Source organism: Columba livia, chromosome 1, assembly GCF_036013475.1.
Source record: "Columba livia isolate bColLiv1 breed racing homer chromosome 1, bColLiv1.pat.W.v2, whole genome shotgun sequence".
In the NCBI taxonomy this organism is placed as follows: domain Eukaryota; kingdom Metazoa; phylum Chordata; class Aves; order Columbiformes; family Columbidae; genus Columba; species Columba livia.
This window is the reverse complement of record NC_088602.1, coordinates 62121960-62146066: the sequence shown is the minus strand read 5'-3', so window position 1 is coordinate 62146066 and position 24107 is coordinate 62121960.

Below are 24107 nucleotides of genomic sequence, written 5' to 3'. Positions count from 1 at the left end.
ATATGACAGAAAACACAAAAGCTGCCAAAAGTACTGTACAAATCACTCTTTTCTTTATTGTGATTTACAAAGCAAGCATATAAGTTGCTTTACTACAGCAGCTGAGCAGCTTCGTTCAGCACTTTGATGTGTTCAGGCTAATATGCTATTCTGCTCTACTAATTTGATGTTGTTACAGAAGCAGATTTTACTCTCAGTTAATTAATGTTAGTGAATATGAATAGCATTTTTTTTTTCCTGCATTGGGAGACATTACTGAAAACAGGTGTCTCTGCAGGTTGAGGGAAAACACTAAGTGCCTGCAAAAACAGTCTAAATGTAAAAACACAACCAGGACCCAAATCTCTCTGTATGGTGTTTCTGGGGCATCTACCATTCTTACTTCCTCCCTGATGGAGCTTCGAAATTCTTAGCATTTTCCAGCTCTCAATGTAAGTAACATAAAGCTATTAACATATGCTCTGATAAGAGGACCAGAACAATTGTAGCCGAGGAATAACACCGCATGTCTTCTGGAGTGCAGAATAAGTGCTACCTTCATATATCAGATTCATTGGGCCACAGTGAGGTATCTAATAGCAACACATTCCTGCTCTTTGTCTCTCTTATGTGCATGTTCTCATACGCAAATACCTACAACAGAGTCCTCAAAGTGTCCATTGATCAGCCAATGCTTGTGAGTGTGAGTCACTGCTCTCAGTAATATTTTTAGGGGCCAGCTTGCTGTAAAGTTCTCTACAGAGCAGGGTAGATCAGCTTCACAGTTATTGAAACCTTGTTTTGATTTGGCTTTTTATTTAAATTTACAATTGTGACGTTACATCCATAAAACAAACTACTGAAAAAAAAATTGGAAGAAAAGGACACAGGAAGGAAGAGGACAATAATAGATCAAAAGGGAGAAAACCAGAGCCCTTTCCCCCAGACCATTTGCATCTTTTCCTCATCCCTTTTACTGGTCTTATGTGACCAGGACTGTCCGGATTGTGACAAGAGTCTTTCTGCTTCCCCTACTGACAGTCTTCCTCTGTTCCAAATATTCCTCAGTATCTCTTTCAGTCAACATCTTTCCTTGGGCTTTTGTTTCCTTTGCTTGGGCTTTGGCTGCTGTGTATAGCCCCTGAATAGGGCCAAAGGATACATTGCCCTGAGTGTCTTCCTTTTCATGAGCTGGGAGAGTTTATATGCCCTTTGATCAGGAAAACTGGGATGACAGTAATTGTCCTACAGCTTCCTGGGTGCTCTCCATCTCCAGATAGATGACCTTGGCACGGCTGTTCTCCTGTTCTTAAGCCAGGTAGCACTATGGACTCCAGCCAAATAAACACCTGTGGCAGCAACAAGTATTATATGTGACATATACAGCTTTTCCAGGAAAAGCTGAAAAGCCTGAGCATGCACACACTGATCCTGGCTAAACTTGTTCTGACCCCAGTTCCGGGGTTTAGCTCTGCTATTCCACTGCAACACTTGCTACTACATGAGTGTTTACAGAAAGTGTATGCTGATATAGCATGTTGGTCTTTATGTACCAATGGCACTTTGTACTTTGGTTCATGTACTTTGGCTCTGCATAAACACTGGGTATACCCACTTCTACTTGGCAGGGGATTGTAAATTGGGTACGGGTAAAAAATTCCCAAATCTCACTGTCTTGGGTGGTGATTCAGACCCTGTTGGTATGGTTCAGACCCCAGGATACAGCGAGTGTTTTCTTTATATGCAGCAGGCAGGGCTACGCATGACAGACTTCATGCAGAACAGTTTAACCAGACATCTAATCTTGCCTGGAGGGAAGAGTTTTTTATACAGAGTGTGTATTCATTCCTTTATTCACTTAGCTCTGTGTTTCTGCACTAGTGGGTAGGAATAAATCTTTATATTGTATTCTTTGAATAATACTAGAAATGCTGTCACCCAAGTTTATCATATCCCTTATTGCTCTATAAAAATAAGGAATTTCAAAACCAGACATGCAACTTGTAACAATTCGGGTACGTATGTGCAAACAGGTCACTGAACACACAGTGCATTGTAAACGATAATTTTGAATTTATATTCTGGCTTTTAATGATTTCTTCAGCAGTGCTAACAAAAATTCTCCATGTGTAAATCTTCAGCCTAGTGGTAGACTAAGCAAGCAAGAGAAGTGGCTATATTCTCTTTTCCAGACTAAGTATCTCTAGAGTAGCTCTGTTGGCGCAGAATTTGTGGAAAGGCTGATCAGCTTCGCAACATCTGAAGGTACCCTGTGGTGTGAAAAACATAACTTTGCCTTCTGCCTACAAACTCAAATTGCAATCTTTGCCTCCAGATCCAAACTTTCTCCACATTTGCGAAGCTGGGATAAGGCTTGGGGATTGTTTCTGTTTCAGACTTTGGAGTTTTTCATCCTTTCCTTTGAACTCTGCAGACCCCACCAGTTCAAAGTGGACACTTTTAACCTGAAAGCCTTAAAATTCCAATTAAACTTGCTGGCAAAGGAGTGCAAAAAATCTCAGCAAGACTGTGGGGCAGAGATTGATAAAACTTGGATTTGGTTTGTGATTTGAAAGGCAGGTTGTATTAGGATTAAAAACTGAATCAAATTCTTGCCTCCTCAGAGCTTGCATTTTTACTTCCTTTAGTTCTAAGGACCAAGATAACTAAGCAGTAGAAAGAAAGCTTTATGCAATCCTTGTTCAGGTGAACACAAGCCCTTTCCTGCTTATCTGACTTGCTCAGCATCATGTCATGGCTTGTTCACAATTACTTGACCATCCCGAATACCAGGCAAGGCCACTTCTTTTGTGACTCTCCTCTCTGAAGGACGCAGACTTATAACAATTGTTCTCACCCAAACAGGGAATTGCTCTGTTGCACACCATGGCTCAAGGCAGACCTACCCTGCTTCCTGCCATAGACCAGCTTGACTACATTGTTAAGCCTTACCCAGATGAAATTACAGGTTAAAATCCTATATGCCTTAGTGGGCCACTAAGGTAGGGTTTCAAGATGCAACCTCAGTTTGCAATGTCTCCTCAGGGACAGGATGGGGGATGGATGGGCACACTTGCTCACTCCCATCCTACTCCAGTGCTCCTAGTTTGCAGGATGGAGAGGAGCAGGCAGAGGCGCCTGCCTTCCTGCCTTCCAGGTCACAGCCACATGGCTCTGGCAGACACCAGGCTATGGGCAACTCTTGTTCTGAGAGGTAACTCTCAAATGACTGTTTTTGTTTATTTTGGTGGGGAAGTTCAGTGAGCAGGGCTATATTTGTAAGTAAAAGTTTTCTGGCTGAGGACCAGAGTTTGCATCACACTCTTCAATATTCATCCCAGTGAGACCTGCACGTAAATGAAAGTTATTTCTGATTGCTTGACTGCCCTCACTCACCAAAGCCCCTAAATCTGCTCAGTTTACGTTAAAAATGTAACCCCCAAAATCCATTTAGATATAATCTTCTTGACACATTGTGACTCACTCAAGATCTTCCAGAAAATGTAGGACATCCCACAAACCCAGCCCAGATCATCAGATAGTCTGAACTAGTATTGGTGAATAATCTTATTACGTCAGTGAATTTGCATCTGACCTATGGTAACTATGTGCCACCAAACAGTATTTCCGTCTTGTATTTTTTTTTCTTTGCTTTCCTAGAGATGACTTAGACAAGGAAAAGCTGCATTTTGCTCAAGAGTATAATCTTTGGATCCTGAATTAAGATAGTTGCTGGTTCTCCAGGAGAAACACCAGGCTGGTGCTTTTGGTCTGCTGAACAGTTTGAAACACTGGGTCAGTGTTTGGTTCTAGCACTATACATTTAATCTCTAGTTTCACAGCATGATAGTGCTAAGGGCACAGCATTTGCCTCTGCTGACTGCAGATAACAGACTCAGCACTGAAGTCCCAAGCACTGCAAATTGCTCTAGCCGTCCTATCTGCTGCTGTGCTTTACACTCCTTACTCTCTAAAGAGTTCACATTTTTCTTCCTTGCCTTTTTTAGAGGTGGCTTGAGACTTTTCAGAAAACTGCATTTTAGGTGACTTATTTCCACAGACTCACATTCCACTCCAGCTTTGATTCATTTGCCGCGGGAGATCAGCAAACCTGAAACTGCCTGGCCAAGTCTTCATGACTAAATCATACAGGGTAGGCACACAGAGTGCATGAGGCTCAGCTGGGGCTTCAGGGCTGAGGCAGTATGGGACTGCAGGAGCTGAAAGGAGAGATTAATAAACAGGAAGACATCTCAAACTGAAGCCATGAAGATGCTCCTCTGGGAGAAGGGAGGGCCTGGGTTCTTGCTTCTGCTCCTGGTGCTCTTTATCTGATAACGTTTAATTAAGAAATTCATAAGCAGTGCCAGGAACAGTGCCTGGTTTACTATCTCACTTTGCCCTACCACTAGCATGGCTGGGTACCCAGGCTCAGACTGGATGGATGGAAAACAACCGCCTCCTTGCCTTGCCTCCATGGGAGGGGCGGGGTCTATGGGGAAGGGGGCTGTGCTGGAAAAAAGATGAAGTCAATTACAGTCCCAGCTTAAGAGGGCTGCATTGCAGCCTGGGGCTGGGTTGAGTAGGGAGGATGACTCAGATCACCTTTAGGTGAGACAGGGAGGCCTCGCCACTGAACAGGGATTCGTAAGGGTGAGTTCTCATGTACTCACTTGACTGAACTACAGTGCACGTCAAAGTCCATTTTCCCTGATGATGTGGTTCTCACCTGGGTTTCCCTTCCCTGAGTGCAAGCTGGTGTGACTATGAGGTGGGCACTGTTCAGGCATGAAGTCAGGGCACAGTCAAGGCATGTCCCTGAATCTAGGCACACAGAAGCTCCTCTGCGTGTGGCTGGACAGTAAAGATAAATGAGGCTGCTGAGCAGTGCAGCTGGACATTTACCTTTGAGGAGGACTGGAAGACTTAGGTACCTTCATTACTGCGGGAAGTCAGCCTAGAAGGAGTGTGTTTAAGCAGGACAGAGGAAGTGGAGTCTTTGTCCTCCTGCATTTCACAATACTAACTTTTTATTTGTTTGTGTTTTTTTCTTTCCTAAGCGTAGGAACCCAAGAGAAAGGCAGACAGCAGTGTAAGCAGCTGAAGTCCCAGCTTGCCTCAGCCAGAATAGGAGGTGATTCCTACTCCCAGGAAATTGTCTGCTTTTGTTTTTCTGTATTACTTTGATATTAACATCCAGAAAGCAGAGGCTGGTAGCCTGGTTTTACCATTTCCCATCTTTGCCCACTCTGCCTTGGGTCTAATTTTCTTGGTTACAGTATGGCCCAGCTTTCCATTCCCAAATCCAGGTCAGCGTCCTCTGGGTGCTGTTATAACACTCTGCTGGGATGTGGGAGCCCAAGAAGGGGGAAGCTCAGTCTCCCACAGTGCTAAAGTGTATACCAAGCAGAGTAACCCATACTATCTAGTGTTTTCATTTAGTACTCTGATCTGCTAACTGCCATCATAACCCTATTTCTTCATCCTTCATTGACTTAACCGAATCCACTGAGTGGTGAGCTTTTCAGGTAGAGGACAAACTGGATGTTCCTGTTTAGAAAGAGGCAGTGAAAATGCTTGCTATCGAAGACTAACTTTGTGTGTTTGGTGTCACAGGTGCAGTGGCTCAGGAGACCTTTGACAATAACTGTCTGATGCAAGATAAGTTGAACAAGATTGCCAGGGCATAGCAAAATTTGATCTCATACTGTTAAGAGTTGTACCAGTCAACATTTCAGGCCTGCAAGTAGTCATTCCTTGCCTTTTCATTTAAAAAGCAGTCAGCCCCTCTGGCTACTGCAAAGCCATTCACCACAAACCAGCATCTCTAACAACTCTTATGTTATTATCAGATGTTGAGTTGGCAGTTGACAGTCTTAATGATCCTGATTCTGCCTCTCCACCACATGTGTGTTTAAATGGTGTATTAAGTTCCTGCATGCATCCCCTGTATTACATTTTTATTAAAAAAAAGAAAAAAAAGGCTTTGCTATCTGTCAAAACTCTAACCACTGCCCTTTCCAGGGATACACCCATGACCTGCAGGGGAATATGTGACTGTACTAGGCAGAGGAGACAGAGACACTGGCCTACTTATTTAAGAGACGGATCTGAGTTCTGATCCCTGGATCAGATGAGAAGGACTCCATAAAGGGAGGCAGGAAACATGTCCCATTGTTCTACCTTACAACCAGCAGCAAGAGGTCAGTGGTTCTCATAGGCAGATTGTGTCTCCTTTTGGTGGTCTTCAGAAGAACTTGCTGATCCTTCCTTGGCTGTATGGAAATTTGAAGTCCTGGTGTCCTCCTGCCCAAAGAGCAGGCAAAGCCACGTCTTGGTGAGGAGCACAGGTTGGGTGCTGGGCTGCTGAAAAGTGCCTAAAGGTTTCAGCCTAAATCTTTCCCCTAGGAAACAGTGATGTGAATGGGCACCTCATATACCTCAAAGTGCTTCAAAGTAAGTTGGGCACTTCACTGCTATGGCTGCCTTACGTACTTTGGAGCTTTAAAAAAATCCAGTTAAGCAATTTAAGTACGTGGAATTTCTCACTGCTAATCTGGAGTAAATTTATTGTACAGGTATTACAAGAGTTCAGAATCCTGCTTTTTACTGAGTTTTCCATTTACGTGAGAGTGTGTGTGCGTGTGTAGATTCTGGAGAAAATTCAGGCTGAACTGACCCCTATTTTCTGTGGCACAGAGCACAGAGTTACCTTTTTATTCTGAAACAAGCAGTGCTGTTTTGTCATAGTCCTTTGCAGTCTCTGGCAAGAAAAGGCACAAAAAAAGTTAAATTTACATTGCATATTGTTCCACAGGAACATCACAATGTTATTACCACCTTCATCTGAAAATTATGCTGTTTGTTTTGTTTTGCTTTGGTTTGTTTGTTTTTGTTTTGTTTTGTTTTTTTCCTTGAACTTCAGTTAAAAATGGGATTTAGGCCAAAATCTCAGTCTTATTCGTAACAGCAATATCCTCAAATGTAGAACTTGATATTAGTGCTCATTGCACAAATTAAATATTAGAAGATCATGTTTATAATCATATGCTTTCTATAGTAGCGACAAAGGATAACTGGCGTAGTTGCTTGCGGATCTCAAGGTCTGCATACTTTAGTACAGTTTTTCTTAAAGAGCAGGGCACCATAACCCTGCTAAATTCCTTGAATATGAATATCCGGACTAGGTTATATATTAAAGCTTCCCCCCCCACCCCGCCCCCGCCCCTTTATTTTCTGTGATGAATTTGCAGGCTGGAAATGCAGGGGTTAACTAGTTTAAATTTTTCATGAAGTCTAATAAGCGATTTGACTTAAAGTAAACAACAGTCCAAGCTACATCGTTTTCTTTTTATTAGCTGACCTTGCAAGCTAATAAATTCATCCTGTATTTTTCTGCTACTGCCAATTTGCAGCATACAGGAAACTAATCTTGTACAATAACTACCTTCCTGTACTCAGTTCTTAAATGGAGCCAAATGGATTGGTGGCGGAAGAGCTCCCCAGCAGTTCCTGTGAAACAGTGCTGAGCACAGCAAGACCTGACAGAGGCTGCTTGCTATTATTGACTTTGACAATGTAATTATGTTCTCATTTACCTCCCTAGCACTTAAGAAGAAAAAAATCCCCCCCCCTACAAGGACTACAACAATTTTAATGTCAAATTAAATGTGAGATATGTATTTGTAACATGCTAAATATATAGCAATAGCTCTGATTTTTGAGAGGGTAAAACAGACGAGCAGTGGCCATCATAGCACAAAGGTCTTTCATATGTATCTGGCTGCTGCAGCAACACTTTGTTCCAGACACAAAGGCTCATGCTCAGCAGTGAGTTAATAAAGGATCTGTACTTAGATTAGAAACTCATAGGTTTTCTTTACCATTAAATACAGACTACTATTAACATAGTGTGCTACAGTATACTATAAATGAATCCAGGATCACTAATTTAGGGACTGAGCTCCTCCTTTTGAGTTTGGAGACGTCCATGGGTATTTGGCACACTTATGAGAGGTTTCATCTTGCATGCACTGAAATCAGTTGCAAGAGTTACTGAAGATTTTGCTGTTGCGAGGCCAAATGCATGAGCAGATCCCCAACATGCTGTGGCACCATGGACATATGCAGGTGGACGGCATGTGCTCGTACAAAACCGATGTTCTCTTTGCCCTGTGTGGGGAAAAGACCTTCCAAAGGGAGGTCCCTGATTCAGTCAAGGGAGGTGGCTGTCTGGTCAGTATGGAAATTAATGTGGAAAACCCGTTTTTTTTGATCTGTCAAGAAGTGCTTTCACAACTAGCGTCCATCTCCCCAACCCCTTTGCCCCATCACCAGAATCATTTAAACAAACCAGAACAAACTATTTGAATGGTATTTTTGAAAAACGTGTTTGATGAAACAGTTTCCCCCCTCTAGTTCTTGACTGTGCCTGACTCCTGCTTCATTTGCCCTCTCAGGAAAGGTTAAACTCTGAGTACGGTTCACATATTGCTCTCCAGGGAAACAGACCATGATAGCTTCCGAGCTGTGGCTGTCATTACTGTAAAGCATTTATGAGAAATCACACAAGCTACTCCGCTAAAATGGATACATTTCTCTGCAGCAACATTTATTTGTGCTCTGTACCAGCTGCAGTTGTGAATACAGCTGGGTGTATAAAAAAGGACGGAAAATAGAAATGAGTTTCTATGTTCTTTCTGGATCTCCTTTTAATTTGTGTTTTCTTTTAATTTAAAAAAGATAACTGGAAGGTGAAAAAGATAACTGGAAACTGAACTCATCTCCTGGAGTTCAGTATTCCATTTCAGATGAAAAGAAAATGTGTGTTATGCACTCAGGTCTTGGGTAAGGGCTTCTGGATCTGTTAGGTAAAACAGTTTATTCAAGAGAAATGAGCAATTTGGACAGAGGTCTTCTCAATTAGTGACTCAGTGGACATTTGCTACTGCATATAATGGGATATCCTCTTAAAACTCTCTACAGGAACAATTGTTGGTGTGACTCTAGAAATGAGACAGTTAATGATGGTTAGGAAGGTGGCCTGCAGATAAAACTGAAACATGCGCCACTAATTTTATTAAAATATGGGAATATTTACTGTCAAGTAAAGTTATCTACTATACATTGCTGGCTTAATCTTCACCCTTTAGCTTTCATCAGTGAGTATCCTTAAGCTCCTAGGGCAAGTGTCTTAAATGCACGGTGCTTTGCTTTGCAATCAGAGTGGCCTGAATCTATACGCAGACACTAATGGCACCATAACTCAATCCCCACACAGCCCGGTTCACCCACATGTCATGTCCCTTCTAACTGAGACAAGGGCTCTGAAGAAGATGATATGTGATCCTGTAATTAAAGATATTGTAAAAATTATACTGCACAGGCAATGTTGGTTCTGGTCTTTCTCAGCCTTTGAGCAGACGAGGCTCTTAGGGACATTGTTTAGTGCTAGATCTAAGTTCTGGTTGGACTCAACGATCTTAAGGGTCTCTCCCGATCAAAATGATTCTATAATTCTATGAGTTTGCAAGCTTAGTAGTCTTTAAAAACTGTTTCGGTTGAGACGGACAAACAACATAAACAAAGTTTCTTCTATGCACATTTATTGCCACAAATGCTTTTTTTATATAGTCTTTACCAGCTCAAGTGTCTTTTTGCTATTGGTTACTAGTTGCAACAGTAACATCTCATTGGCTAATTTTGCTATCATCAATGTTACTTTTTTATTCCCTTCTTTCTCATGTGTACACCTTAATATCTTTGGATACTCATTTACTCCCACCTTTCTCATGGGTAAACCTTAATATCTTCAAGGCTGATCTCCGTTCCCATACTCTCTGTCAGGGAATCCACAGACCCGCCGTAGTTTTCCACAAAAAAGTGTAAGTTGTGGGGTTTTCTTGCTGTGTGTGGTGTGTTTTTGTTGTTGTTGTGTTTGTTTGTTTGTTTGTTTGTTTGTTTTTGGGGGTGTTTTGTTTTATTTTTGTTTGTTTTTGTTTTTGTTTTTAAAAAATATATATGTCTAATCAGACAGAATAATCCCAGGTACTGATCTGGGATGTATTAAGCAGGGTTTAGATTCCTGTCTCCCTAAGTTTCTGTTGTATCATCTAATCAAAATACCAATGGCAACTGTGAGCACTTAATGGCTGTTTAGGCAGCTGATTAGACTAACACAGAAAAGGACAACATATTTTTGCCACACACTGCACAAACTTGTACTCTAGGCTCAGTTTCTACTTCTGAAAACCAGAATCCTGTAGGCAATCCTTCCTATGCAAAGAGTATGTCTCCACCCCTGTTCTCCTACCAAGTGGTCAGTCAACACTTTCTCCAAACCAAACTCCCTGCTGGCCCACCTTTTGCCACCTTCTTCCATTCTTCCTCCCTGCCTCTCTCCCCAGCTCTGTTTCCCACCCTAGTTCACATCTCCAGGTGTACATCTTCTCTTGGTCTGTGACTCCTGCTTGCTGCTCATCTACCACACAACACCATCTTCTCCCACACTTGGGGGTCACCAAGAGAAGAAGGAATGGGAGCTCACTTTCTGGACCAGGGACTGCCTCTTGCAGCAGAGTGCAGCAACCCTCCTTACAGGTCAAAGTCTCGTAGTGATCCCAGAGGTTACATTGCTGTGCAAAAAAGTACCAATGTAGTTTGACCACATGGAGGACCTACGGTGAAAAGCTCAGTGCAAATGGACTCTTTAGTCCATTCAGAGCTGCTGAACTCCATCACAGTCTGCATCGACTCAGTATAGTCTTCATAAGATCAAATTTCTCTGATTATTTTATGAGGGGAGGGGTGGGCACTGAACTCTGCTCTTTAGCCGCTCAGTGACAGAACCCAAGGGAATGTCAGGAACATGTGCCAGTGGAGGTTCAGGTTGGACATTAGAAAAGGTCCTTCCCCCAGAGGGTGGTGGAGCACTGGAACAGGCTCCCCAGGGAGGTGTCACGGCCCCAAGCCTGACAGTGTTCAAGAAAAGACTGGACAGCACCCTCAGACATATGGTGTGAACTGTGGGGTTGTCCTGTGCAGGGACAGGAGTTGGATTCAATGATCCTCGTGGGTCCATTCCAACTCAGGACATTCTATGACACTGGAAGTTTTCTTGGGGATAGCAAAAGACAGCAGAAAAACTCAAACGCATTTCAAGCATTCAGTCTGAAGTACATGAAAAAGACTAGAGATTGACAGTAAAATGACTTCAAAATTATTTTCTAACTAGGGAAAAAATGTGTGTTTCTATGATATTGTTCTTGAAGATTGTCAAACCTTTAACAGAAATGTGCCACAATACTTTCAAGGGGTAAGTTTATAATGTAAATCTGAAAAATAAAAATCATAAACCAGTATATTTAAATGGCTCATTTAGTAATTAACTTAAAACATAATATTGTAATGGGTATTTGGGCAACCATAAACATAATTTTTATTCAGTCTGTCTATAATATTTACAGAACACTGTTATGGATGGGTACATTCACACATGGCTACAGGAGGTGTATCATCACACCTGTCAGATTTATCGTACACATGTTCAAGATGTTATCTATTTAGCTTTCTCTGAACCTCTGAGACACACGTTTACTTGTTTTTGTACAATTTAATCTTTATAGTTCACTGCACTTTCCCTCTATACTTTTCAAATCCTGCAATATCTTGTTTAATCTGAATTGACAAGAACAGAACACTGTGTTCTAAGTGGAACCCTACCAGGGAAATGTATTATTCTCATCATTATCACTGTCTTAGACACAGAGAAAACCTGCCGCGAATGCTATTCTAGGGGCTTATTTAACTTCTTAGAGTCGGGAACAGAGAGGCACTCCCTTCCCTGACTGTTGAACCAAATTCTGTCTCCCAGTTTCATCCAAAACCACATCTAGGTGTATGAGTTTATAATCCTTTATTTTCAAATGAATAATAGTTCAATTGTCTGCTGGTTTGAGTCAGTCTTATTAGCTCAAATGAACAGTTTTAGGTCAATTTCTTCCAGGATTTCTCAATTTCTTAAGCAAACCTGTGTCTGTTTTGACTAGAAGGTGATCTAACTCCTAATTATTCATCAAATAGTTTACGTGGACTCTGAAACTTACTACCATTTACTGACCAGTATAGATATTTATTACTTCAAATAGCACCTAATTTATTAATAGTCATCTATGGCAAATAATTCCATTAACTTTCCTTATTTTACTGTGTTAACATCATACCATATTAAATGTGTTCTGACTGCTGAAAGACCCCCAAACACAGGGGACTCTATGGAAAACAGTAAAAAGGCTATTCATAACAGTGAGTTAAGAATAACTAAGAAGTTCTTAGTCTCTGTACTAATGATTTCAGGTATTTAGCTAGATATCTTGGACTAAAACCTTTACTTTTTTGTGCTTTGTTTTGGCACCAGTGCAATAAGATCATGAAATGCTGCCATTTCAATTCAGTTGCATTTTATCCTCCTTTTGCTGAGTTGTACATGATTCAGCAAAATGCAGATAATCTGGCCTCTGTACTTTTGCCATTGACCCTGATTTGCAGGTACTGCGGCAGGAGGACAGATACGTGTTTCTTCCTCTATGTGCAGTTAGAAACAAGTCTTTCTTTGAATACCGAAAAACGACTCACTTCCAGACTTCTGAGACCTACTGTGAACTTAGCGTCTGTGGTGGGGAACTGATCTGTCACAACACAAGAGGATAAGCCCCATCTGTGCTCCCTGAAGCCATCAGTTTCGAGTTGCTCTAAGTTAGTGCATTTCTGCTTCCCTACTCTGGGAGTTGTCCAAGATGTTGGATAAATGAGAATTGTGAGGCTGCACGTTTCTAGGGTTTTCTCGTTGGTCCATAACTACATTTATTATGTTTTCATTTCACTGAGGCTCTGTGACGATACTTCCTGTTCTGTCCTGCGTGAACCTAATCTCCCTTTGCCCTTTCACGTGGATTTTCTGTATCTCACAAAGGAAGCCTTGGAAACATTGGCTGATTATTTGAAGGTCTGTTCCCTACTAGCTCAGACTGTCATTCATTTTGGCCACCTCAGTGGTAAAACTTCCACTTCAGGATCATTTTCTCTCTTGATTTATGCTGCCTACTTACTTGGGTCTCTTGTTCTCTGTCTGCAAGCAAAAGGTGACAACAATATTTTTTTACATTCAATTTAGTTTCAGATGGGATCTACAAAAACCTACTTTAGCTACTACTTGGTTCCCTGAGGGCAAAATTCCCATAACTCAAGAAAATGGATGAAATGCCATTGAAATGCACAGCAGATGACAAAATCCTGGGTGCAGGCCATGCAGTAGCTTCAGGCTGGGTGCTGCAGTTAAAAAAGATGTTTACTTATGTGTTATACAGAAGATCAGAAGGAAGAAAAATGCATGTAAGCACACAAGAATTTTTATTAATGTTTAGCTGAAGCGCACTTACTCTCCAAGATATCACAACACTTTCTAGAAACAGAATAATATTCCTTCAGTGTTGAGCACTGATAGGAATGTGTGATAAGGTGTCATGACTTTCTGGAATCACTGCAGTGAGTTGCGAATTATTCATTAAATTAAAAATCCCAGCTAATTCACAGCATCAAACAGCTCTGGCAAGTGTCATATAACACTGGAAGAAAAATCATACACTACATATTAATCCAGAAAAACCTTTCTTATCCTTTAAATCACTGGACCCATACTCTTTTCCTCATGCTCAGACATGCTGATACTTAAAGCCTTTAGAAGTGATTTTTTTCACATATCAGGATTTAGATATTGTGATTCTGTGCTGTGAGTAGCTTACGCTATAAATGTCTCAGAAACGAGCAACCAAAAAGTCTTGGAGAAAAAAAAAAATTAAAAAGTGGTCCATAAAGATTCACACCTGTTTTTATATATTTTTTTTTTCTGTAAATAAAGCACAGATACATTTTTTTTCTTACTTTTGCAGTGAAAAAAGTGATAGTAGATTCAATGAAGGAGTAGGAAAATCCTGTAAACAGTTTGATCAGAAATCATGCATATTTTTCAGGAAAGTCCTTAATAAGATTCAGTTTCAAATCCCTCAAACATAGAGAATACTGGCATTTGTTGCAAATTGCGAATGATTTCCACTTTTACATAGTTTTCATCTTGAAAGTGGATCATTTCCAGTAGAGGTGTGTCAGCTCTCAAGTTAAATCACTATAACCGATGTTTTTGACTTTGCAGGGATTTGCCATCAGTTTACAGTTTTGTGAATGTTTGCTGAAATATGAAAATCCTGAAAGGTGAGAAACTAAGCTGGCAAAATGTTATGAAAACTATTCAAATCTTTACACAGCCCCTCTCTCTTAAAGGATGTATATGCTACCATTTATAGTCCCTTGTGGATAATAAATAATAGATATTCTGGATCTGTTCCACAACCGTTTTACTCAAGGGTGTTAGCAAATGCTTGAAAATTCAATGGAGGTATGCTGTTGTAAAACCAGAGCTCTGCAGTGCGTAGTCAGGTTCATTTTCTACATAACACATGAAAATAAGATATATAGATGTGTGCTTCCATTATATCAGACCTTTTTGTTCTTTATGGAAAAAAAGAACCACCATTATTCCAAATAAAATAACTGTTACGTTTACTCAGTTGCTCCTTTCCCCAGTTTTCTGAGCTCCTCAGGAACAAAAACATCCTGAACACATCCTGAAATCTCCCTTTTGCAGCTCAGCACACTCTCTTTCATGTTATTTTTTCTTCTTTCAGTCTTTTCCTCCAGAAACAGGCACTTCTCTGGAGTAGTTCTTGTCTTTTCAACATTAGGCCGCGGGACAAATGATGCGTGGTACCTGATTTGCAGACAATGTCCTAACCAAAAATCACATCTCTGAGAAGAGTTTCAGAAGGCTAATGCCAATTCTTGAACCTTCAAGGTTTGCTTTTTCAAGTGTCTTCTTACTTGAGGGTGCACAGTTTTGAGATGGGAAAAAACTGCACCATATACCAACTGGCAAAAATGTAAAGAACTCAGAAGGACTCACAGATAACAGCGTACAACTGCCAACTACTTTGCAGAAACCCCTTTTTTTAAAATTTGTTTTGGTATAATGCATTAATGAGTTCTCCTGTGCTTTGACCTAGGCTATTTTGGAAGCCCTAGGCTTCTGAGAGTTTTTCATTCAGTCCTACCTAAGCCAGAGTCAGTGGGATCTGGATGCTGTTATATCAAAGCAAATCTAGATGTGGAAGCACCCCTGAGACTAAACACTGCTTGAAAGGAAAGCAAGGGAAGGCTGGAAGAGTATTAGGAAAGAAGAGGCCAGAAAAGAAGCTCTGATGAGATGCTTATTATGAGGAAATGGAGACCTTTATTTGACAAATGTTGACATCTGCAAAGCAGAGTGCTCTGACAGGGACAGAGAGACTGGCCAGCACCCTATGCAAAATTCCTGCTTTCATCAAGGTGCCCAGAGCTTTCTCAATGTTGTTTATTCAATATGGGGATCTAACAGGAGAGAATTTGTTGGGACAAGAAAAACTACATCTCCAGCAACTCTGGATTCTACACAAATATTACATACAAGCAATCACACTCAACCCAGAATAGAGTTCTTCTCCTTGCAGCTCAGTTTCCATGGCTTCATATGGGTCTCGCTTCTTTAATTCTCTTCTTCTAGAAGACCTTCATAACACAGCAGCTCTCACCCACCCCTTCAACAGTAGGCCACTGGACAAATGCTACCTGGCCCTCGTTTTCATGTAATGTGAACACGAAAATTCAAATTTCAGTAGGAACTGCTGCAAAGGAAAACTTTGTACATTATTTATGTGCTATTTCACAGTATAACTGCAAAAAACTATTGCTGTTAAGCAATCAGACTCTTTTGGGGAGAGTCGAAACCTTGTTTGAATCTTTTTATGTTTCCTGGGTAATAAATATCTCCCTGCAGAAAGACAACTAACGTGTTTATGTATGAGATTACTAACTTGTTGCTTCCCAACTGTCTAATCTATCTAATATCAACAGAATTTCCCAAATGTTTAATCTATCCTGGCAGAATTAATATGCAAACTATCGCATCTGGAGTAGTAGGAAACGACATCCCAAACCTACAGAAATGAAACTGTCATCACAGCAAAAAGATGAGAAGATGAGGGAGGTTCCTGCACCGGAGCAGCTCGAATAACCAAATGCAGGCATGACTGAGAGTGTGAGGTGCAGCAGGACAGAGCTCAGCTGAAAATCTCATCTGCGCCCTGGCTAAAAGTCAGTCTCCTTCCTGCAGTGACTGCTGGCATGAAATGTTTTGGTGAGATTGGTACCTGTGTTAACTGCTTTCATGTGTATCTGTAAATGCATCTTCAAACTGTAATGCAGATGTCCTCTGGGAATTAGAACAGGGACTTCTTTTTCCAGTTTCCTTGCTATTTTACTTGTCATTCCTCAGCCAACGCAAGTGAAGAGTCATCACACCTCATAGAATGGTCTTACAGGATATCTATTTTACTATTTAGTATTTCTTTTTTTCCTCATAGTCCTCCTATGCTTTAAACCTTGAATCCTGTTCTTGTTTAATTGTTTAGGATGGAACTGAGAAAGTGATATTTTAACTCTGCTTTTTGTTAGCAAAAAAATCTGTTCTCAGCTGCCCTAAGTGCTCTATCCAGTTCTTAACAATGATTATGCCGATGATGACATTCAGCAGAGTGCTGTTTTCCACTGTGCTTTAGTAGTTCAGAAAATATATTGACAAAAATAATAGCAATTGGGTAGTTTGTTAGCCTAACTTTCTACCTCAGATTTTGCATAATTTAGGTATCCATGCTACAGCTAATGGCAAGAAAAATCAGAGCAATCAGTTTTGGCAGAACCAAAAGCAAAGGCCTTGCAATTAAGAAGCATCATCACAAAACTTCACTGACACTGTGATTACCAAGGAAACTAGATTAAGTTAGTTAGCAAAGCGTAATGAGCATTTTATTAAATTTGAGCCGCCACACCTAGGTTGAAATAAATAGATCAGCATGATCTGTGTATATCTGTGTAGATATCACCTAAAATGTCAGAGGTACAAGGCAAAAGAAGATGGGAAAGATGCGGTGTTGGCAGCTTGAGAGAACACACGGTACTCCCCCTTCCCAGCGAATGTAGGCCTCCGTAGTAGTTAATGGCAACTTCTTGTCATCCTGGCACTCAACATCTCTGATCTGCAAATATGATTTGACTTTAAAATAAATCCCCAAAATAATTTCATTTTCAAGTGCTGGAAGAAGAACATGCAAACTTTCTTACTATTTTGTTCCCCAAACAACATCAACTTTTACCTTCACATTTGTTTTTTAGCAATGTCTTTATCTTCTGAAAATAAATGTTAACCCTGATCCAACTGTAACTACTCAATGCGTTCTTTTTCTTTCAAGGCTTCACTTCTACAATAGATCAGTATAAGAAATTAACAGACGTAGACTATGTAAATTAGAATTACTCTTTTAACACTTGTATTTTACTTTTCCCAGTGCAAAGAGTGTTGTCTGTTATAGATGCAGTAAACCTTCTTGGCATGAACATGATATTATTCACCAGTGTGCACCAGTTTGAATTGACATGGTGTGTGACATACCCTGAAGAGGACTGGGCTGTGTTTAACAGAAAGCAGATGTGGGCTACCATGATGTGCAATCTGCAGGTCTCGTTTCTGCCATTAGCCAGACTATTCACCAGGAAATCGAGCCATGCCATGGAAGCTATTTTCATTTAATTGGAGAGATTTCAAGTACTTGTTGTTTGGAGAGATGTTAAAGGTGAGTATTTCATTAATTACTTTCCTTCTATCCTTGATTTGTTAGAGCCAAAGTTACAGCTGGAGGTTTTTAACTTACTCCACCCCTCAGCCCCCCTTTAAAAACATGATTTTGGAAGGTAATCCAGTTCTGAGCAGGAATAGTCAGCATATTCCCCGAACGAAAGGCTCAGACATTCTGCATTGACTGCTGTTTTGACTTGGATGGAAATCCATCGCTCAGAGCTCAGACGTGATGCACATTCTGGTTCTCTGGCATGCCTTCGCCTATGACCATCTGTTGGGGTGGCACTGTGCCCACTCAAAAACCACTCTGCCAGTTTTAAGAGGGCATAGGTATCAACCAAATATAGATTTAGAAAGATTGCTAACAAAATGATGGAGATGTCATTTTAGCTGCACGACTATTCCTCTTGCTATTAGGCAATCCCAGGCTGGGTCCATACATTTCAGAACAAACCCGGAACATGGTAAGCTTATTGCAGGCATTTCTGTTTCTACACATGTATACAAAGGCAGACAAATATTATTAACTAGAAAATGTCTGCATATTCATTTTTCTCTGAGAGACTGACACAGACTTGGGGAAAACTCCTTTTCAAAACCCAGCCATTGTAAACAAGGAAATTGCTGTCTTTTTAAATAGATGTAGGTGTTTCTCATACCTATCTCCCATTTAAATTTAATGCATTGACATCAGACAGATACTGTAAAACAGGATTTGGGAATTTTAACTTGTACAGCAATTAAGGATCACTTGAAAGATATCTGTTGCTGTGTGCTCCGAGAAGCCACATTCTTTGGATTAATTTAGAACAAAAAAATATTCATGACAAGTGAAACTTGAGTCAGGTTGCTTATGAATCCAATTGTGGTTGGAACTTTGCAAAGCTATTATCAAATGGTAAGGTGCAATTTTAAGATGAAAACAGAAATTAAAATTTCCAAGGCTTGTAGAGCAAAAATTTTGAACATGAGCTAGTTTTATTTGAAGCTTGTAAGAAGAACAGGAGCTACTGGTATTGCTAATGCAGAGACTTTGGTTCATGCAGGTGATGAATAAGTAACAGCTAGTGTTAATAAATATTTACACTGCTTACATCTCCATCTGTAAAGAGCAGTTGAAAACCAGAGGAAGATAACATTTCTGTCCAACTGAATGTAAAAAAAGTTATAGCACATGAGAAAATAATATGGATAAGCTGAAAAGCAGACTGGAAGGAAGCTAAGGAAAGGAAATAATGGCAAATGGAGAGAAAAAAAGTAAAATCAGGTTTACCACAGGACAGAATGATGAATTCCTTTCTCTACCACCAGACAGAAGATGTGCTCTATAAAGCTTATGAAAGAGTAGAACAAGGCCAAATAGATTATCACAAAGAGAAAAATTATTTAAGATAATAGACACAACCCAACATGAGGGGTCTGAAGTTTTCCTGCCTAACCAAGAAGTTCCCAAGAGAGTGAGAGTTTGATCTTGTAAATCCAGATATTCAACAAAGAGGTGGATATGAGAACACTTACAGTCAGCTACTGCAAACGTGAAATTTAAAGATTACCTGAGAATTCCTTGAAGCAGCAGGCACCACATGGTCTGTGAGCTCTTCTCTGGAAACATTTGCATGTGTTCCACCCTTTTACAACACTGTAATAATTCTGTGGTCATCAATACCTGCTCTTACCTGTAGAATAGGCTTGTAAAAACCAAGGCCAGGTATGATCTTTACCTGCTCTTTTAATTGGACTGTGCACCTCATTTTATGTACCTCCTTTTCCTCATGGACTAGTTTTGGACTTCCTTTCTTCAGTGCTGGCTGCCCTTGACACCATCCCTTCCGAAAGACTAGAGCACCATATTGTCTGCATATTTGCTCTGAGGAAGGTCAATGGGACAATTAGTGCACTTGTCATTGAGACAATAAGTACTTTTCTATCACAACAGACCATGCATATACAGGGTCCTATTATGGGCCAGGACTGTGCGGTGCTGAGATCCATATGAACACAGAACGAAGAGATGGTCCTTGTAGCAAAGCAATTAGAATCTAAATGCCTCTTAAAAGCATGTATGTATTCCAGCATTTCACTGATTTCTAAACTGGCATCTAATTCTGAGTTTCAGTGTTTTGCTTTTCTTGACAAGAGACTGAAACCTGTCTTTGTCCTTTGGGATGTCGCTTCCCGCTGATAGAGGCTTGGAAAAGAGGGTGAGTACTTGCTGTAACCTGTGAAGCACCTCATGTCTTTGAGTCAAGATTGTACACCCAAACCCAACACTTCTGGCTGATCTCCTGAGAGCAGCAGGGTGTGGGAAAGGGTGCAATACCTTGGAGGGGAGAAGATCGTCTGGCTACAGAGGGGGATGACAGACAGAAGCCCCAGAAGGGCACCATGTCTGTTGTCCGTGAGTCCAAGAATAAAGATAATAAAGAGCCTTGGTAAAGCAGCAGGTGCAAGTACTTATTGCTGTACTTACAGTTGTCCTACTGCACAGTCTTCACAGAGAGAAATATCAAGCAACAATGAAACAATTCAATATTGACAAATGCTGACTCTTGTCTTCCCTTGAAAAGAACAACTAGGAATGTCTAGAATGTATAAGAGGTGATTAGTGTATCTTGATCCCTGAGAGGAAAACATGGAATTAATCTATGAGAATAGGTGCCATTAATCAAATATTATTTCTTTTTATAATCTATTTATCTTGACCCATCACATCCTTATAAACCTGTATTGAAATAAGTGTCTTTTAAAAAATCTCATTGAATATGTTTGGCAAAAGGGTTTATCAAAAGAGAATTAAAAGCTACAGTTCATCTGGATAAAAAGAGTGTATCAAAGTAAGAATGCATAACTTTTTCCTTTGATCATGTTTGAAAATGTTTATGAATAGATTTTCAGATTTTGGAAAGATTATTTCTTTGTAAAGAGTGTAGAGTCAATATGAATCCAGTAACCTTTGCCTTAGAATGATTATAAAGAAAAAATCATTTCTTAAAAAATATGTATATGTATTGATGCCCTTATCTATTTCTGTCATAACTCTGCATAAAGGTACCTCTGATTTGCATAAATACATTTGATTGGCATGTTTTTTGAATTTGTAATTTAAAGCAAAATAATTTTATATTTTATTAAATCTTGCATGGGAAAACATCCTTAAGGTGAAATTCTCACTCTCTTTTTGAAAGATGAAACCACTTTCTAGATAAAAAGGAAAGAAAAAGGAGAGTCAGTTTTGTCTCTAAATTGCAGCTCTGTGCCTTCTAACAGCTGCAAAAATTCAATTCCAGTTTGTAACTTACAATTGTTTATTCTATCTTGAAAATAAAGTACTAGCTACAGCTCTAGAAACATGCTCTGACAAGGTTAGCAAGCTATAATTAATTCAATTCATTATGGTATTCCAGTTTATAACAATGTATGCAGTTCAGTGTTTCATAGTGTTAGAACACTCAGTAGAGATTTTCAAGCCATGTGAGAGGGCCATAACCTTTTGCAATCTCGGTCCATCGAAGGCTGGGAAAAAACAGGATATAAAGTTCTCTCTAAATGAGAACTCTTATGTGTTACACAATCGTTCCTCAATGTTTAAAAACAACTCAGAAAGGCAGATCAAGAAAAAGTGGTTGCACTGCAAAGCAAGTGCAATTATAAAGCTCCAAAGTATTTCACGTGGGTATTTATGGTGGGCTCAGCACAATGGTGAGCTATACCTTAGGTCCTGGGAACATGAAGAAGGATATATATTCTTATAATCATTACCAAATTTAAGAGCACTTGGACTCCTGCAAGAATGTTGTCAGGGAATGGTATGTTTCTTTACTAGAAGGTGGCTGCCAAGCAGGATCACTGAGTGCTTAATCACCCTTATATTAAAGCTGAGACACATGAACTGAAACAGTTATTATAGAGAATAATTAGAGATCAAATTAAAAGCATTAGAACTGGCAATAAGATCAAAGCAAAGTGTTCCCTGTGAGAAACGGACACGATGTTGCTCAGAACAGGTAGAAGTGAAGATTTGCAGTGAAGATTGTATTATTTAAAGTGAAAGATCTTAAGAACAGTTAAGATTCAGCTAATGAAAACTGCTCACAGAGAGAGCTGGATAACAAGTGCAAATACCTGTTTGCAGCAAATGTGAGGGCAGGTGCACAACACTGTCAAGGGGAAGTGATTCCCTTTTCAATAAAATCTGAAATTTTGCAAAGCAAAAACCAGCAAAACCCAAGCAAACCTTGAAGACTCTTAATTTAAAAGAAGGAAAAGACATAGCAAATTACCAGATTGCTATACACAGGATATCACAAAGATCATCAGTTTGAAGGCTTGTTGTCTGAAAGGAGAGACTCCTCACCCTGTGAGGAAAGTGGCTGCAAAAGTTAGTGGTGTGTGGACATCAGAATATCTGGACAAGGTAGTTGTCCTCCATGCTAGAACTAATAGTTCTAGATCATCCAGCAACAATACTGGTTTTCAAAGACAGAGTAACTGGCAATCTATTGAGATAATACTTCTCTCAGCTGTAGCAAAAATAGGTGTTAACTCCTATGTGTTCTCATTTCATAGACATGATAATAAGAAGACAATGATAAGATACCAAAATTGAGAGTTTCTTTGATGGTACTGTCCAGAATGCTATGAAAGCTCCTATGAAAGTCACACTTCCCTCCCCAGTTCCTGAGAAGGCAAAGGGACCTGAATAAATAACAAATGCAAGTCCAGTGGATGAATGCCCTGGCAGTAGTCAGGCTGGGCAGAGGGACATCTTCCAAAGAAGACCAGAGGAGATCTGGGATTTTGAAACACTAGTTACCTGATGTGTCCTACAAGAGGGAGAGAACACTTTTTGAGACTGTCAAGTTGTCTTCCCTGCATTATCAGGTTGTATTAACTGGCTGTATTAGGTGGTAATGAATGTGTGATTTCCATTTGATTTTCAAAAATTCAAAGGAGTCACTGTAGCAGTGGATGCTGACTGCTGACTGCCATGATACAGAACAGTCAAAAGCACAGGATCTGGTACCTCTGACCCATGTCATATGAGTAGCTCAGGAATTAAAGACCAGTACATTGTGCTTGCATGTGTCATGCCAACACCATAATGAGTGGCACCATTTAAATAGTAAAAATTTAATCAATGTATATATTAGAGCAAATTATTTCAGGGAAACAATAACTGCATTGGCACATATCATGCTCAATACCTAAATCAATGTTATTGAGCTGAGCTAACAATAAATCAAACCTGCAGAACAAATTCCTGTACTGGAAATGAAATCATTAACGTTCAAATACAAAAGCATGTGCCATTTATAATATTTCTTTTGGCAATTTTTGTGTGTGTTTTTTTTTTGTTTTAATATAGTACATTCACTACCTTGTATTTAAGGACACTGTCCTCTTATTTATGCTTAATGTGGTATGTGAAGCAAAGTATTGTGAATGAGGTGCATTCCATAACACTTCTGGAACAGATCATGTTGCTATTGTGTGGACCTGGGTTTAAGAATGATTAATAATGCTTTAGTATGTTTAGAGCTTCTGAGGTCAGAACACATGACGGTGGAGTAGGCAAGAATAGTCCCAGAATTAACACTGAACTGAATGTAAATAAATAGGAAGGTTTTTGGGTGCTGAATTTTTTCCTGAAGTGTCATTTGTCATCTCTGCTTCACAGTTCTCTGCACAATGAAAGATGCGGTGCAGAGAGCTCAGAGATGTGAAGGGTTAAAAGGTGGCACAGAGAGATCTTCTCAGGGTCCAGGCACAAAATCTTTATGGTCAGGTACCCAATATTTATGGCAAGACTGAAGAGGGAAGGGTATGAAGGAAGGTAGGGTCAAAACCAGATGGACACCAAGAAAATAAGAACAGTAAACAATCCCTTGCACTTGCTGCACAGCTGTTTAGTCTGTGAAAAGTCTCTCTCCATCTGATTGCACTGCTCATGAGGGTAAGGAACTGCCCTGGCCACTTTCAAATGTTTCTGGTAGGGACACACACAGAAAACTGATCATCTGTCATGACCTTCAAATCCCAGCATAACTTGGATGAAACATCCCATGTCAATCTTGTCAGCTTCCAAACTGCTGTGATCCCCTTTCAGACTGTTGTTTTGTGCTGTGAGAGGATATGGAACACCAGGGTCATATTTCAGGAGAAACTACTCTGTGTATAGTCAAATATCTCTGGAATACAGGAGAACTTCATAGGACTTTTGCATGTATCTCTTCCCTGAAACTCTTCCTACAAAATATATATAAATGAGTGGTAATATTGCAGTCAGATCCTGTGCAACCATTTTAAGTCAAAACTTTTCTTCAGAAAACAGCCTCCTTTTTCCTAAACT